At 38.3% G+C, this 14927-nt stretch overlaps 1 long non-coding RNA gene across 2 annotated transcripts; it reads right to left on the bottom strand.

Annotated features, from left to right (window-relative positions):
• Positions 1-6157: 6157 nt before the first annotated feature.
• On the bottom strand, positions 6158-12050 carry LOC309861638. Of its 2 annotated transcripts, none has more exons than XR_014310082.1 (2): positions 11892-12050; positions 6158-6408 (listed from the first exon to the last, which is right to left on the bottom strand). It is a non-coding gene; the product is annotated as an uncharacterized lncRNA (long non-coding RNA). The 2 variants fall into 2 exon arrangements; XR_014310083.1 differs by lacking the exon at positions 11892-12050 and adding an exon at positions 7554-7885.
• Positions 12051-14927: the final 2877 nt, after the last annotated feature.

Consider the following 14927-nt stretch of genomic DNA (forward strand, 5'->3'; position numbering starts at 1 on the left):
GGGCTGCAAAATGAAAGGGAGAAGCAGGCTCCCACAGAGCAGGGACCCCAACCTGGGGCTTGATTCCGGGAGCTTAGGATCATGACCTAAGCTAAAGGCAGATGTTCAACCAGCTGAGCTACTCAGGCACCCTTTTACTAAACATTAAAAGAAGAAATAATACCCATGATAACAGCTATTTCAAAAAACAGAAACTGAAGGAAAACTTCCAAACTCATACTATGAGGTCAGAATTACCTTGATCCCATAACCAGACAAAGACCCCACCCAAAAGGAGAATTAACAGATCAGTATCCCTGACAAACTTGGATGCCAAAATTCTCACCAAGATATTAGCCAATAGGATCCAACAGTACTTTAAAAGGTTTATTCACCATGACGAATAGAGATTTATTCCTGGACTGCAAGGGTGGTTCAACATCCACAAGTCAATTAACATGATACCTCACATTAACAAAAGAAAGGACAAGAACCATATGACCCTCTCAATTGATGGCGAAAAAAACATTTGACAAAAGACAGCATCCTTTCTTGATTAAAAATCTCTACAGAGTAGGGATAGAGGGAACATTTCTCAGTATCATAAAAGCCATATATGAAAAGTCCATAGTGAATATCATTCTCAATGGGAGAAACAATGAGAGCTTTTCCCCTAAAGTCAGGAATACTACAGGGATGCCCATTCTCACCTTTATTGTTCAGAACAGTATTAGAACCCTAGCGTCAGCAATCAGACAACAAAAGAAATAAAAGGCATTCAAATTGGCAAAGAAGAAGTCAAACTCTCACTCTTTGCAGATGACATGATATATTATGTGGAAAACCCAAAAGAATCCACCCCAAAATTGGTAGAACTCATAGAGGAATTCAGCAATGTGGAATAATATGAAATCAATGAGCAGAAATCAGTTGCAGTTTTATACACTAACAATGAGATGGAAGAAAGAGAAATTAAGGAATCGATCCCATTTACAATTGTATCAAAACCCATAAGATACCTAGTAATAAACCTATCAAAGGAAGTAAAGTATCTGTCTGTACTCTAAAAACTACAGAACACTTATGAAAGAAACTGAGGAAGACACAAAGATATGAGAAAACATTCCATCCTCATGGATTAGAAGAATAAGTACTATTAAAATGTCTATGCTACCCAGAGCAATCTACACATTCAATGAAATCCCTAACAAAATACCTTCAACATTTTCCATAGACCTGGAACAAGTAATCCTAATATTTGCATGGAAGCAGAAAAGACCCTGAATAGTCAGAGGAATGTTGAGAAACAAAACCAAAGCTGGCGGTATCACAGGGCCGGATTTTGAGCTCTATTACAAAACTGTAATCATCAAGGCAGTATGGTACTGGCACACAAAAAAGATACATACGTCAATGGAACAGAATAGAGAGCTCAGAAATGGACCTTCAACTGTATGGTCAACTTATCTTTGACAAAGCAGGAAAGAATATCCAGTGGAAGAAGGACAGTCTCTTCAAAAAACAGTGTTGGGAAAATTGAACAGCCACAAGCAGAAGAATGAAACTGGACCATTTTCTCACACCACACACAAAAATAGACTCAAAATGGACGAAGGACCTCAATGTGAGAAAGGAATCCATCAAAATCCTTGAGGAGAACACAGGCAGCAACCTCTTCGATCTCAGCTGCAGCAAATTCTTGCTAGATATGTCTCCAAATGGCAAGGGTAACAAAAGCAAAAAAAACTATTGGGACTTCATCAAGATAAAAAGGTTCTGCACAGCAAAGGAAACAGTCAACAAAACTAAGAGGCAACCTATAAAATGGGAGAAGACATTTGCAAATGACATATCAGATAAAGGGCTAGTATCCAAGATTTATAAAGAACATCTCAAACTCAACACCCAAAAAACAAATAATCCAGTCAAGAAATGGACAGAAGACATGAACAGACATTTATCCAAAGAGGACATTCAAATGGCCAACAGACACATGAAAAAATGCTCAACATCACTTGGTATCAAAGAAATACAAATCAAAACCACCAAATGAGATACCACCTCACACCACTCAGAATGGCTAAAATTAACAAGACAGGAAACAACAAATGTTGGTGAGGATGAGGAGAAAGAGAAATCCTCTTACATTGTTTGTAAGAATGTAAGCTATACAACCCCTCTGGATAACAGTGTGGAGGTTCTGCAAGAAATTTAGAATAGAGCTACCCTATGACCCAGCACTTCCATCACTAGGTGTTTACTCCAAAGATACAAATGTAATGATCCAAAGAGGCACATGAACCCCAATGTATGTAACAGCAATGTCCACAATAGCCAAACTATGGAAAGAGCTGAGATGTCCATCAACAGAAGAATGGATAAAGAAGATGTGGAATATATATATCCACATCTCTCTATATATTTATCTCCTCTCTCTCTCTCTCTCTCTCTATCTATACACACACATATATATATGTATCTGTATGTGTGTCTGTCTGTGCATATATATATATATATATATATATATATATATATATATTTGTATCTATATCTATATATGTGTATTTGTATCTATCTATCTACCTATCCACAATGGAACATAACTCAGCCATCAGAAAGGATGAGTATTTAACATTTACATCCACATGGATAGAACTGGAAGATATTATGCTGAGCAATAGTATGTCAATCAGAGAAAGGAAATTATTATAAGATTTTATGAATATGTGGAATATAAGAAACAGCACAGAGGATCATAGGGGAAGGGAGGAAAAATTGAATGGGAAGAAATCAGAGAGGAAAACAAACCATGGGAGACTCTTAACTATAGGAAACAAATGGAGGGTTGCTGGAGGAGAGGTGGGTATGGGGTGGGGTACCTGGGTGATGGGCATTGAAAAGGAAACATGATATGATGAGCACTGGCTGTTACATGCACGTGATGAATTATTGACCTCTACATGTGAAACTAACGTTGTATTTATGTTGGCTAATTGAATTTAAGTTAAAAGAAAGAAATGAATAAATTAAAAGGTGCTTCTGTTAAATAGTGAAAATATCAAGTATTTCAGAAAAAAATAACTTGGAAAAGAGTAAATCAAGTCAAATCAAAAATCAAATGAAAGAAAGGTAAACTATATTTGGGGATATAATTATATAATTCATACATAAATAATGAGCAATGTTAATATTACATTAGACATGAAAGATAGCAGACTTTATCTGAATCAAACCTAAATTCGTATTGTGCAAAAAAGCTACTGAATTTTTAAGGACAGTATCCTTTTGTCCTCCTGCTGAAAACCTACATTTTACTTCCAAAAATGATAGTCATTGTGTATATATTTCATTACCATTAAAAAAAATTAATTCCAACTGTGAAAATTGTCCTCAGCAATGTGACTGTGGTGAAGTGTCCCACATATCACTTGTGTTTGAGTTTAATGCACAGCATGAGTCCCATCCTTATGAGAATGGAAAATAGAGATATACTGTGGCACAACTTATTTTAGAAAGACACTATTCTTTAAGTTATATAGGAAATCCTGAGGCTTATGAAATATTTGACTTTTGATAAGAATACAGCCATTACTCTTTACTTCTCTTAATACCCATCTGAAGAACAAAGAGAAGGATGAAAATCTCTAATTCTCTAATTTATCTACTTATACTTTGAAGAATTTGTACTAACGCTAAATTATTGAAAATATATAGTTTTATTGCACTGGTCAGATAACTTGGCAAGCAGTTTAAATTATTTTTTTTGAAAGATGTTATTTATTTATTTATTTGAGAGAAAGCACACAGGGGAATGAGTAGGGGGAAGGACAGAGGGAGAAGGAAAGCAGACACCCCGCTGAGCTGGAAGTCCCATGTGGGGCTTGATGTCGGGACCCTGAGATCATGACCTGAGCCGGAGTCAGAGGTCCCCCAGTGTAAATTCTTTAAAACATAACTTCACTCAATGAGTACATACAGGGAAAAAAATTTTGGTGATTAACTTAGAAGCAGTGCATATGCACTATACATTGCAAATAAGTCTGCACCCAGATAAAACACATCTCTAAATGGAGGGGTGTGTGGAGTATCAAGCAGGGCCCAGATACAAAAATGTTACTTTTCTATGTGCATATGCATACCTTAAACATTTTTATTTTGTTTCATATGTGCATGTTTTCATTTCCTACATGTTAGGGGATAGTTATATATGGGTTTTTTGGGTTTCTGTGTGTTTTGGAACCAGAGGCACTGAGTGTCCTTGTTCCAGAATATCTTTGGAATAGTGTATATAGTAGGCAGCTTTAGAAGATAGAAACAATGTCTCTTTCCTGAGTACAGGGCAGAAACACTAAATGCCCATTACAAAAAGAGGGAAGTCCCTGAAGGCAGGCTTTGTTTCCTGTAATGCTGCCCACTGAGTATGCTGGCATGCTTCTGGGTCCATATACATCACATTACTGGGATATGGGGCTAAAGGAAATTGAATCAAATATGCCAAAGTTCATGCTCCTATGTGCTGTGAATAGTACAATCCTTTGTCCCTGACTTCAGAGTTCCTTGTCTTCTGGCAGCATCTATGAAACTGGCAGATTAATTTATTAGCTTGAAGGTATGATAAAATCTCAGAACCTTCTCAGGTCTTGACAGTTTTGGTAACAAGAATGGGAGGAACCTGTTAGAATGGCTAAAATTAACACAAGAAACAACAGGTGTTGGCAAAGATGCAGAGAAAGGGGAACACTCTTGCACTTTTGGTGGGAATCCAAACTGGTGCAGCCATTCTGGAAAACAGTGTGGAATTTCCTCAGAAAGTTAATAATAGAACTACTCTATGATTCAGAAATTGAGTATGAGGTATTTACCCAAAGAATACAAAAGTACAGATTTGAAGGGGTATATGCACCCCAATGTTTATAGTAGCATTATCAACAATAACAATAGCTAAATGATGGAAAGAGCCCAAATGTCCATTGACTGCTGAATGAAGAAGAGGTAATATATATGTACAATGGACTATTACTTAGCCATAAAAAAAGAATGAATCTTACCATTTGCAAGTATGTGGATGGAGTTATCATCCACAGTTATCATGATAAGTGAAATAAGTAAGAGAAAGACAAATGCCATATGATTTCATTCATATGTGGAATTTAGGAAACTAACAGATGAAAATATGGGAAGGGGAAAAAAAAGAGAGGAAATCAACCATGAAGGTAGGTGAGGAATGGGCTAAATTGGTGATGGGTATTAAGGAAAGGCATTTGTTGTATTGAGCACTGAGTGTTATATGTAAGTTATGAATCACTGAATTCTACTCCTGAAACTAGCTAGAATTTAAATAAAAATTGGGAAAAAAAGAATAGGAAGGAGACAGACACATCATGTCTTTGAAGAAGTATAGTAATCCCATGAGATGATCTGAGGTAAGACCATGGAAATTAGTAAAGAGTATTTTCCCAAATTTTATGGTCAACTGGAAAATAAAAAGTCCTCCACTTTATTATATGACAATGGGAAAGAACTGGAGAGAGACTTGCAGGCCAAGTACCCAGAAAGAGGTTGAAGATAGTTATCCAAATGGTGTTCTGATAGTTGCTACCTCTCTTCTGGATGGGAAAGTTTCCTTGCCAACCTGGACTGGTAGTGTTGGGTCCATTATCAAAGGAACGAGAGTGAGACAAAGTTACACAAAGCCTTATTCTATGCCAAGCATTAGAAGTCAGACTGACCGGCCAGGGCCGCCTCCGAAGAGAGCGACGCCCCTTGGTCTTACAGGCTAGTTTTTATAGGGCACAATCGCAGACATCTGCATATGTGGCTTTGGCTGATTGGATGTCTCCTACCTGTGTGTTTTAGTAACAGTTACCAATGGCCTTGTTTTAGGTATGTGTTTTAGTAATAGTTACCTGGAATTGGCCTTGTTTTAAGTGTGTGTTTTAGTAACAGTTACCTTGTTTTAGGTGTTGTGTTTTAGTAACAGTTATCTGGAACCGAGAGCAGTAACTTTTCTAGACAACAAAATGTCTACCTAGGCAACATGGAGTCACTATGGCTAAGTAGTCCCAGGCAGGCCCAGGGGGTTAACATGTTTTAATGTGGAATCGACCCCAAAATCCCCCCCTTTTCTTTTGAGATTAGTCAATTCTTTGACTTTTTAAAGAATCAGTTAGTGCTGAAATTAGGATGGGAACCGCAGGTTTTGTCCGTTTTATTTCTGCAGCAAGATGTTGTAATCCCTCGGGTACTCTATAGGATGACAGTAAATGGTCCCTTTCAATGAGACTTCAAGTTTCTCACGCGGTGGCGGCATATCCAAACCAAGTCTTTGGGGTGGTAAGGATGTTGTTCCGTCTTTGTCTCCATCTCAGTGTAGGCAGCTTGGATCCCTGCATGGGCTCTTTTTAAGACATACTGTAGTGCCTGTAGTGACTGGAATACAGACTGATCAGTCATTTTTGTTAGGGTAACCTTTTGTAGCCATGAGCAGAGTGAAGGGGGTCTCCCGAACATTATTTTAAATGGGGTAACCTTGTTTAAGTAGGGTGTACATCGCGCCCTAAGGAGGGCGAAGGGAAGGAGATCCATCCATCCACCGCCAGTTTTTAGAATTAACTCTGTCAAGGTTTTTTTTAATAGTCCGGCTCATTCTTTCTACTTGTCCGGAACTCTGGGGCCGGTAGGCACAATGTAGATTCCCATTAGTGCCTGTGGCCTTGGCTAATGCCTGTGAGACTGAGCTCACAAATGCAGGACCATTGTTTGACCGCTTGCGAGAGACAGCCCAAACCTAGGAATTATTTCTTCTAGTAGTTTTTTTGTTGTTGTTGTTTGTTTGTTTGTTTGTTTTGGCTACCATTCCTGCCGTTTCTTGTTTGGTGGAAAAAGACTTTACCCAGCCTGAAAATGTATCTATAAAAACTAACATATACTTGTGTCCATATTTTTCCTGATTTATCTCTGTAAAATCTACTTCCCAATAAATTTCTGGTTCCCTACTTCTTTTTCTTTCTTTTTTAATTTTTCCTAGTTTTTCTGCTTTTACTGCCTGACATTGAGCACATCTATTAACAATATCCTGAGCCATATGCCCTAATTTAGATACCTGAAATTGCTTGCCCATGAGTTTTTTTAAGTTTCCATGTCCCTAAATGAGTACCCTGATGCATTTGGTTTACTAATTTTTTTCCCTAGTCTTCGAGGAAGAATTAACTTTTCTGTCCCAGTCTTAGCCCAGTCCCCTTTATAGCCTAATTTAGTCCATTTTTGTAAATATTTTAAATCTTCCTCTGAATAATCCGGTTTTTCTGGTAGGGCTGGAGCCGGGAGTGTAACCAGTGTTCGAGTCATTTTTCTGGCTGCGTGCTTTGCTGTTTGATCTGCTAATTAGTTTCCTTTTGAAACCAGATCAGTCCCCTTTTGGTGTCCCAGGCAATGCATAACGGCCACCTTTCGAGTCCCAAATAGTCTGGAGGAGAGCTAGTATTTTTTTCTTTGTTTTTAAATTTTTTTTTTCTGTTAATAAGCCCCTTTTTAAATAAATAGCCCCATGTATATGGAGAGTAGCAAAGACATACCTGTTGTTCCTAGAGATGTGTGGCAGGGCCGCTTTGTAGAGTTCCTGCTCAGGAGAAACCATCGCAGCCCCCACATACCTCTTTTCATCCGCCATGTAGCTACCCCCGTCTGTGAACAAAGTCATCTCCATGTCCGGGAGGGGAGTGTTTCTGAAATCCGGCCTTATTCCTGTGACCTGGGTTAGGACCTCCCTGCAGTAGTGTGGGTGGGGCAGGGGTATCCGTTGGTTACCCGTTTCCTGGACTCAGACAGTAAACGCACTCCTTCTTGGAGATCAAAGCCTAAATAAGTGGCTTGTCCCCTGCAAGCATGACTTATAGTCCTCAGCAGCTATTAGCAAGTACTGTGATCAGTTAGCTCCTCTGGCAGCAACATGGCTGGATTTAGCACTGCCGGGGAACGGAAAGTCAACTTTCAGTTCGTTGAGAAGGAGGGCCTGATACCCCATCACTTGGGCGTTTGTTCTTGTCCAGGTGAGCTGGCCTTGGAACATTTTCTGTGGGTTGGACCACTCAAAAGCAAAGAGGGGCTGAGACTCTTGTATTCTTGAGATCTAAGACAGTATACATGGTTCTCTTGGGGCTCGGGAGGGAGAGTAGGGTATAGGGGTTAGGCACCATCGGGTGGATATCTTTAATCCATTTGTTAACTTCCCGCAAGTCCTGAACAGGTCGGCACTCCCCAGTTTCGGCCTTTTGACGGGAAGCAAAGTGTGTTCTATGGAGATCCCTTCCTTTGCTTCCCAGGGGAGGGAGTACTGATGCAAACAGCCATAGGTGAAATTTAAGGTCTTTTCTGTTGTTTATTTATGTCCTTTTGTGCCATTTTCCCATGTACCCAGACTTCCTCTTTAGATCATTTTCTCATAGATTCTAGTAATGATGAAAATTGGGCTCCCATGTCCATCAAAAAATCAGTTGATTTCCCCTCCACCTGAGTTTTTACCTGAGGTTTGGGGAGGGGCTCTGAACCATGGTCCCTTTAGTCTCTGGTGGCCAGCATTGCCGTCTTTTTGGGGGCACTCTCCTTGGCCCAGTGTCCTTTTTCCCTACAGTAAGTACACTGATCTGAAGCTAAAACTTCTCATCAGTTTTTTCTATACTTAGGCTCTTCTTTCCACTGACCATTTTTTACCTGCCCTTTTCCTTTCCATTGACCTCTTTTCCTTTGTTTTCTCTCCATCTCATGTAATGCCAAAACTTTAACTATTTTTTAGTCTGTTTTTCATCTTCTTGTGTATCTCTGTTGTTAAACACCTTTTCTGCTATTCCCACTAACTCAGTCAAATTCTTTCCTTTAAATCCTTCAATTTTCTGAAGTTTTCTCCTTATATCTGGGGCTGACTGATTGGCAAAGGCAAGATTTATTGCCCTCTGATTTTTGGGCGCCTCAGGGTCAATCAGGCTATTCTATTTTATAGGCTTCCATAAGTCTTTCTAGAAAAGCCCCTGGAGACTCATCCTTATCTTGAGTCACCACACTAATTTTAGATAATTTTATGGGTCTCCTTGCAGTCGCATGAAGGCCTCCCAGCAGGGCCTGGTGGTAGAAACATAGACTCTCCTTACCTTTATCAGAGTTTGGGTTCCAGTCAGGGGGTTCCTTTGGGCAGTAGTTCTTCATTCGCCAGGGATTGAGGTCCCATGTTACTAATTCTGGTTTAGTTTGAATGTAGTTTTAGTAAGCTCTGGAAATTTTTATCCATTTCAGTTTCAGGATTTTAACATATCAAAGACCTGTATTTGTCCTGGAAGTCTTCCATATGAATTTTCTTCAAGGCAGACTTTATTTTATAAGAGAATTAAAACAATTATAAATGACAAAAATTCAGAATAGATATGGTTTTACAGTTTAACTGGCAAGAAAATCAAGTTACTTCTGTGACACATAACATTTCAATAATTACAATATCAAATGATGACCTTATCAAAGGTTAAAATTTTAGGAAATGCATAGAATTTCTATAATAGTTATAGCATTTACCCATATTTAACCCAAGGTTTAGCATTGGTTTAGCAGTACTTTCTGAGTAATTAGCATACCAAGGAAAAGCCTTATGAGTCAAAGAGATCTCTTTTACAATTTAAATCTTGCTTATAATTGCTGAAATTTAAGTTTTAAAGCTTACATAGGATTACGGATAAAACAAAATATAGAAACTGGTTTTTCTGGTCTGGCAAAGAGAAAACCATTTGTATTCTCTCCTTAACAGTAGATCAATTAGTCTAAGAAAACTTTGTGTTTTTTTTTTCTTGTGAATACATTCATCAAAACTGATCTAATATGGTTAAATTTCCAACATATTTCATTGTTCTCTTTTAAGCCTATAAACCAAGGCAAATAAAGTCACTTTCCCCAAACCTTTTATGACTTACAAAATATCCTCAAGTTTAGTATTTATTTCTTTTCATGTTCTGGTGCAACCAGATATTTTTATTTTAAGACAAAAGTATTTACTCTCTTAAGCCTTCTCTTTTGTGTGTGTACAATTTTTCTAAACTTACTATCAGTCATCAGTCAACTGCCTTTCCTCTGTTTTTTTAGACAACATTAAAACTTTTAATAAAAACCTTAATGGCGTTTTCCTTTTGGTAATCTAGAATACATGGAGTCATTTTATGTGATTTATTATTCTGATGTGCTACATTTTAAAATTCATTTTAATTTTAGTCTTTCCTGACCATACCTAAAATTTTTTTGAAGATTTTTCTTCACAAACCTTTTACAACTTTTTTGCATCTAGGTTTTGTCCCAAGCCATTTTTTTTTTTCAAATATTTATCTCATTTAGGACAAAATTACCTTTTATCTTTAATGAAATGTATTTTTATTCCCTTTTTTTGGTATTTCCTACTTTTTATATATAGGGTGTTTTCCTTACTTTCTTCAGTCTTAGTTACAGTTAGTAGAATTTTTATTCTTAGAAACACTTTAGTCTCTAGTGATGACTAAGTATTAACCAATTGTGAACAGTTACAACAGAATTCTTTAGATGGCAAATTTATGGATCAGTTAAACACAAAACTTGTTTACCAACAGATTTACATATTTTTAGTTTCTTTGCAGTAAGAAGTTAAAAGCATAAACCTGGTTCCCGTAATTAATGCTTTAGTATTTTATCCCATTTGGTTAAGACCTAGATGTTCAACAAATTTAATTCCATTTGTCATCCAAGTAAACCTTCAGTGTTTCAGGTTACTAAAGACTTTGAAAGCTATTTTAACAATTATCCATTAAAACTTTGAGACAGACAATTAATCATCAGTTCAGTTATTTCTTTGCTAACAGATTTAACAAATAACATGAGCTTATTTGACCTTCAGTAAACTTTGAAGTTTCACATTTACTGATGTAACTTTAAAGCCATGTCTATTTTAATTAAATCAACATACTTAATTTAGTTTAAATACTGATTTACGTTTCACCTGGACCCACTCCATTTTTAATGTTTACCTGAGACATGGGTGGAAATATCTGGAGTGGGGGGGTGTTAGGTCCAGGGGGTGCTCTTTTTGTTTCTTGACAGTGAAGAGAGGAGCCATGGTGCAGGAAGCACCGAGGATGGTCTAGAAGCCAGTTATGCAGGCCGCACCCAAGTTGGTGCAGAAACAGAAGGAGGAGACAGAACAAAGTGCTGCCAGAAGGCCCCACCAGCAAGGGAGAGGAGCTAGGCAGTCGAGGTCGGGCCAGAGAAGGCAAGGAACTTCCCCTAAACAAAGGGAGTTTTGGCAGCTGCTTGGGAATATGCCTTAAAGTTTCTGTCTCAAGTTAGACCAACCACAGTTGGCTCCAGTTATAGCCATTAACATAAGAAATGATCAAGGGAGAAGTCTCACATCTATTAGGAGGAAAGGAGAGATTAAAGTCAGAGTCCCCTTACTCTCTGCTTGTACCATTTTTTTCAAACACTACAAACAACAAAAAGACAAGATACAGACAACCACAGACCCAGCAGCCCTTACCTAGAACCTGCCGCTGGTGGGGATTTTCTCAGTCCCCTACAAACATTTGCCGGTGGGGATTTTCTCGGTCCCCTAGAAACAAGTAACAAAACAGACAACAAAAAGACAAGACAAAGACACAGACCCAGTGGATCTCACCCGCTGGTGGGGGTTTTCCCTGCCCCCTACAGACGGGGGTTACCTGGCCCCCTACAGACCCAGATGACCACCTAGAGGGGGTTCAGACCCCCAGACATTCTACCAGAAGAGGGATGGGGCGTCCCCACATCCACTCCAGCCCTGGGGAGCATGGCTGCATCCAGCTTCTCCCCGGTGGGCCATACCCTGGAGCTCCACAACCAGACAGACCAGATCTCACAGAATATGGAGATCTTACCTCCGGAGGCTTTTCCCAGAAATTCTGACGCTGGCTCAGTTCTCGTCGTTTGATCCCGGACGAGCCCCCATATGTTGGGTCTGTTATCAAAGGACCGAGACTGAGACAAAGTTACGCAAAGCCTTATTCTATGCCAAGCATTAGAAGTCAGACTGACCGGCCAGGGCTGCCTCCGAAGAGAGCAATGCCCCTTGGTCTTACAGGCTAGTTTTTATTGGGCACAATCGCAGACATCTGCATATGTGGCTTTGGCTGATTGGATGCCTCCTACCTGTGTGTTTTAGTAACAGTTACGAATGGCCTTGTTTTAGGTATGTGTTTTAGTAATAGTTACCTGGAATTGGCCTTGTTTTAGGTGTGTGTTTTAGTAACAGTTACCTTGTTTTAGGTGTTGTGTTTTAGTAACAGTTATCTGGAACCGAGAGCAGTAACTTATCTAGACAACAAAATGTCTACCTAGGCAACATGGAGTCACTATGGCTAAGTAGTCCCAGGCAGGCCCAGGGGGTTAACATGTTTTAATGTGGAATCAACCCCAACAGCAGAAGTTTATGTCATTTTTCAGATAACTGTTACATAGATGTGAATCTACACTGAAAATGAAAGGAAATTCATTACTGCTATAGCTAGGAATAAGATGAATCATTAGAATTTTGACAGGTTTTCTTGGGAGGTAAGAAGGTAGAGCGCATATTGTTTTATTAAGAAAAAAAGCAAAGGGCCATCTTACCAACTCAACTCCTTCTTTAATCTACTTTAAGAATGGTAGGAACCCCAAACTTATAAATATGTTGGAGTCTTGTATGAATCGGCAGCAAGAGAATGGGGGATTTTTATTGCTGTTGTTCCTCTTTCACTAAGATGGGTAGCCTTTCAAGGATCTGGGCTATATTTGGTTACTCAGTGTTTTTTTTTTTTAATTTATTTATTTTCAGCATAACAGTATTCATTATTTTTTCACCACACCCAGTGCTCTATGCAATCCGTGCCCTCTCTAATACCCACCACCTGGTACCCCAAGCTCCCACCCCCTCCACTTAAAACCCCTCAGATTGTTTTTCAGAGTCCATAGTCTCTCATGGTTCACCTCCCCTTCCAATTTCCCCCAACTCCCTTCTCCTCTCTAACTCCCCATGTTACTCAGTTTTAACTTCCCACCTTCCATGTTTTCAAGGCCTTGCCTATTATTGTTACATTTACCATTAAAACACTAGCATCCTGGTTACCAAAACTGTCAACTATACTCAGGGTAGCTGTAATATTTATCTTGGTTTATCACTTTGGCTTACAAACTCCTCTCTCTCTCTCTCTCTCTTTTTGGTAGGCTACTGACACCATGCCTCAATTATTTGTCAGCCCAGCTATGTATGTAGAAAGATTTTATTTTATTTTATTCATTAATCCTTAGTATTTTATGCCAGAGTTTATGTCAGAATATATGCTCTAATTAACCACATTGTCTAGAATACATTTTTTAATAAGCCATTCTTCTACACTGTAAAACCAGATTGGTGATCTGGGCTGATGCCATGTGTGATAAATCACAGTGAATTCTGTATTAATCTATGTCTTTTCTTTTGCTTCAAACCTAGTATCTTCTTCATAGAAAAAAAAAGTTTATTTTATATGTTGTGTGGAAACAAGATATACTTCTTTTAAAAAAACAGATTTTATTTATTTGATAGAGAGCGCAAGTAGGCAGGGTGGTAAGCAGAGGGAAAAGGAGAAGCAAACTGCTGAGCAGGGAGCCTGGGAGGGGCTCCATCCTAGGACCCTGGGATCATGACTCAAGTAGAAGGCAGCTGTTTAACTGACTGTGCCACCTAGGAGCCCCCACAAGATACACTTTTAATAGCATTTAATGGTTTTGGTAGAAATTTTAGAGTCAAGGGACCTAAAGAGAAGGGGAAAAAAATGAAATGTAGACTTTGAATAAAAATAAAATCTCTCTCCTGTGAAGAAAAGGATTACCAATGTATGAGCTGCTATTTGTCTACTCACCTAGAAATGTAATACTAGATGAGGTACTCAGGACTAATCATTGCTGTTGAAATTAGACAATCTGCAGTAATGGTAAGGACAACAACCTTTGCGAGGTAAATAAAATTCATTTTGTTGAACCCATCACTTGCCTCCATAGTACCACTATCGTCATAATTTTCATGATCCCATTTATCTATTCCTTTAGAGACTGGTATAATCTGTTATACATGAAGTAGGTAATCTTTTCCGACTCATTATTAAGTCTTCAACATTAGAAGGTTTTGATGAATATTTTTATGAAAACCCAGTATTTTCAGATTCTGAGAAAATTAAAAAATCTACCCATTCACATACTTTTTTTCCCCCCCAAATCTCCCAGTCACTTAAAATAATACTTTTAAGTCTGGGATATCTTGCCAAACATAATTAGTATAGATCCTCACATCAAGCTTATCTCTGTTTAAAGCATCTCATAAAAATGAGATGTACTTACTGCTTGAAGACACCTATGTGAAGTCTTTTGTTTTCTCCTCTATTTTAAAAAAAGACACCTAAATTCTACATTAGATTTCTAGCGGCTAGTGTGAGATTATTGAGCAATTAGAAAATTAGCTAAGTTTGGTGTTCTGAGACTATGAACACTCTATTCATTTAACTTACATATTTATTCAAAGTTTACTTGGTGTCATCTGCTAGATACCAAGTACAATTAATGAAGGAGTAATAAAAGACTTTATGGCTAGATGACAAAATAACTGAGGCCATCTTTATTTTGTTTTGTTTTTGTGACCACCTTTATTTGATTTTTACCTGGTGTTCTATAATTTCAGTCTCTTCCAACACACAGTAAAAACTCAAAGTATGCTTATCAAAAGGAGAATAGGTATTTTCCAAAGAGAAAATATCTTTACCCCAAGACCTGCACAGTAAGTTTCCTATTAGAGTGTATCACAATTTCAATTATCAAAACATCCAAGAGACAGAATGATATTGCATGTAGCCTAAAAAGTTGGAAATATTTTTTTTTTCCTTTGCCCTGGATTCATTCAAGGT

Source organism: Mustela nivalis, assembly GCF_964662115.1.
Source record: "Mustela nivalis genome assembly, chromosome: 3".
Lineage (NCBI taxonomy): Eukaryota > Metazoa > Chordata > Mammalia > Carnivora > Mustelidae > Mustela > Mustela nivalis.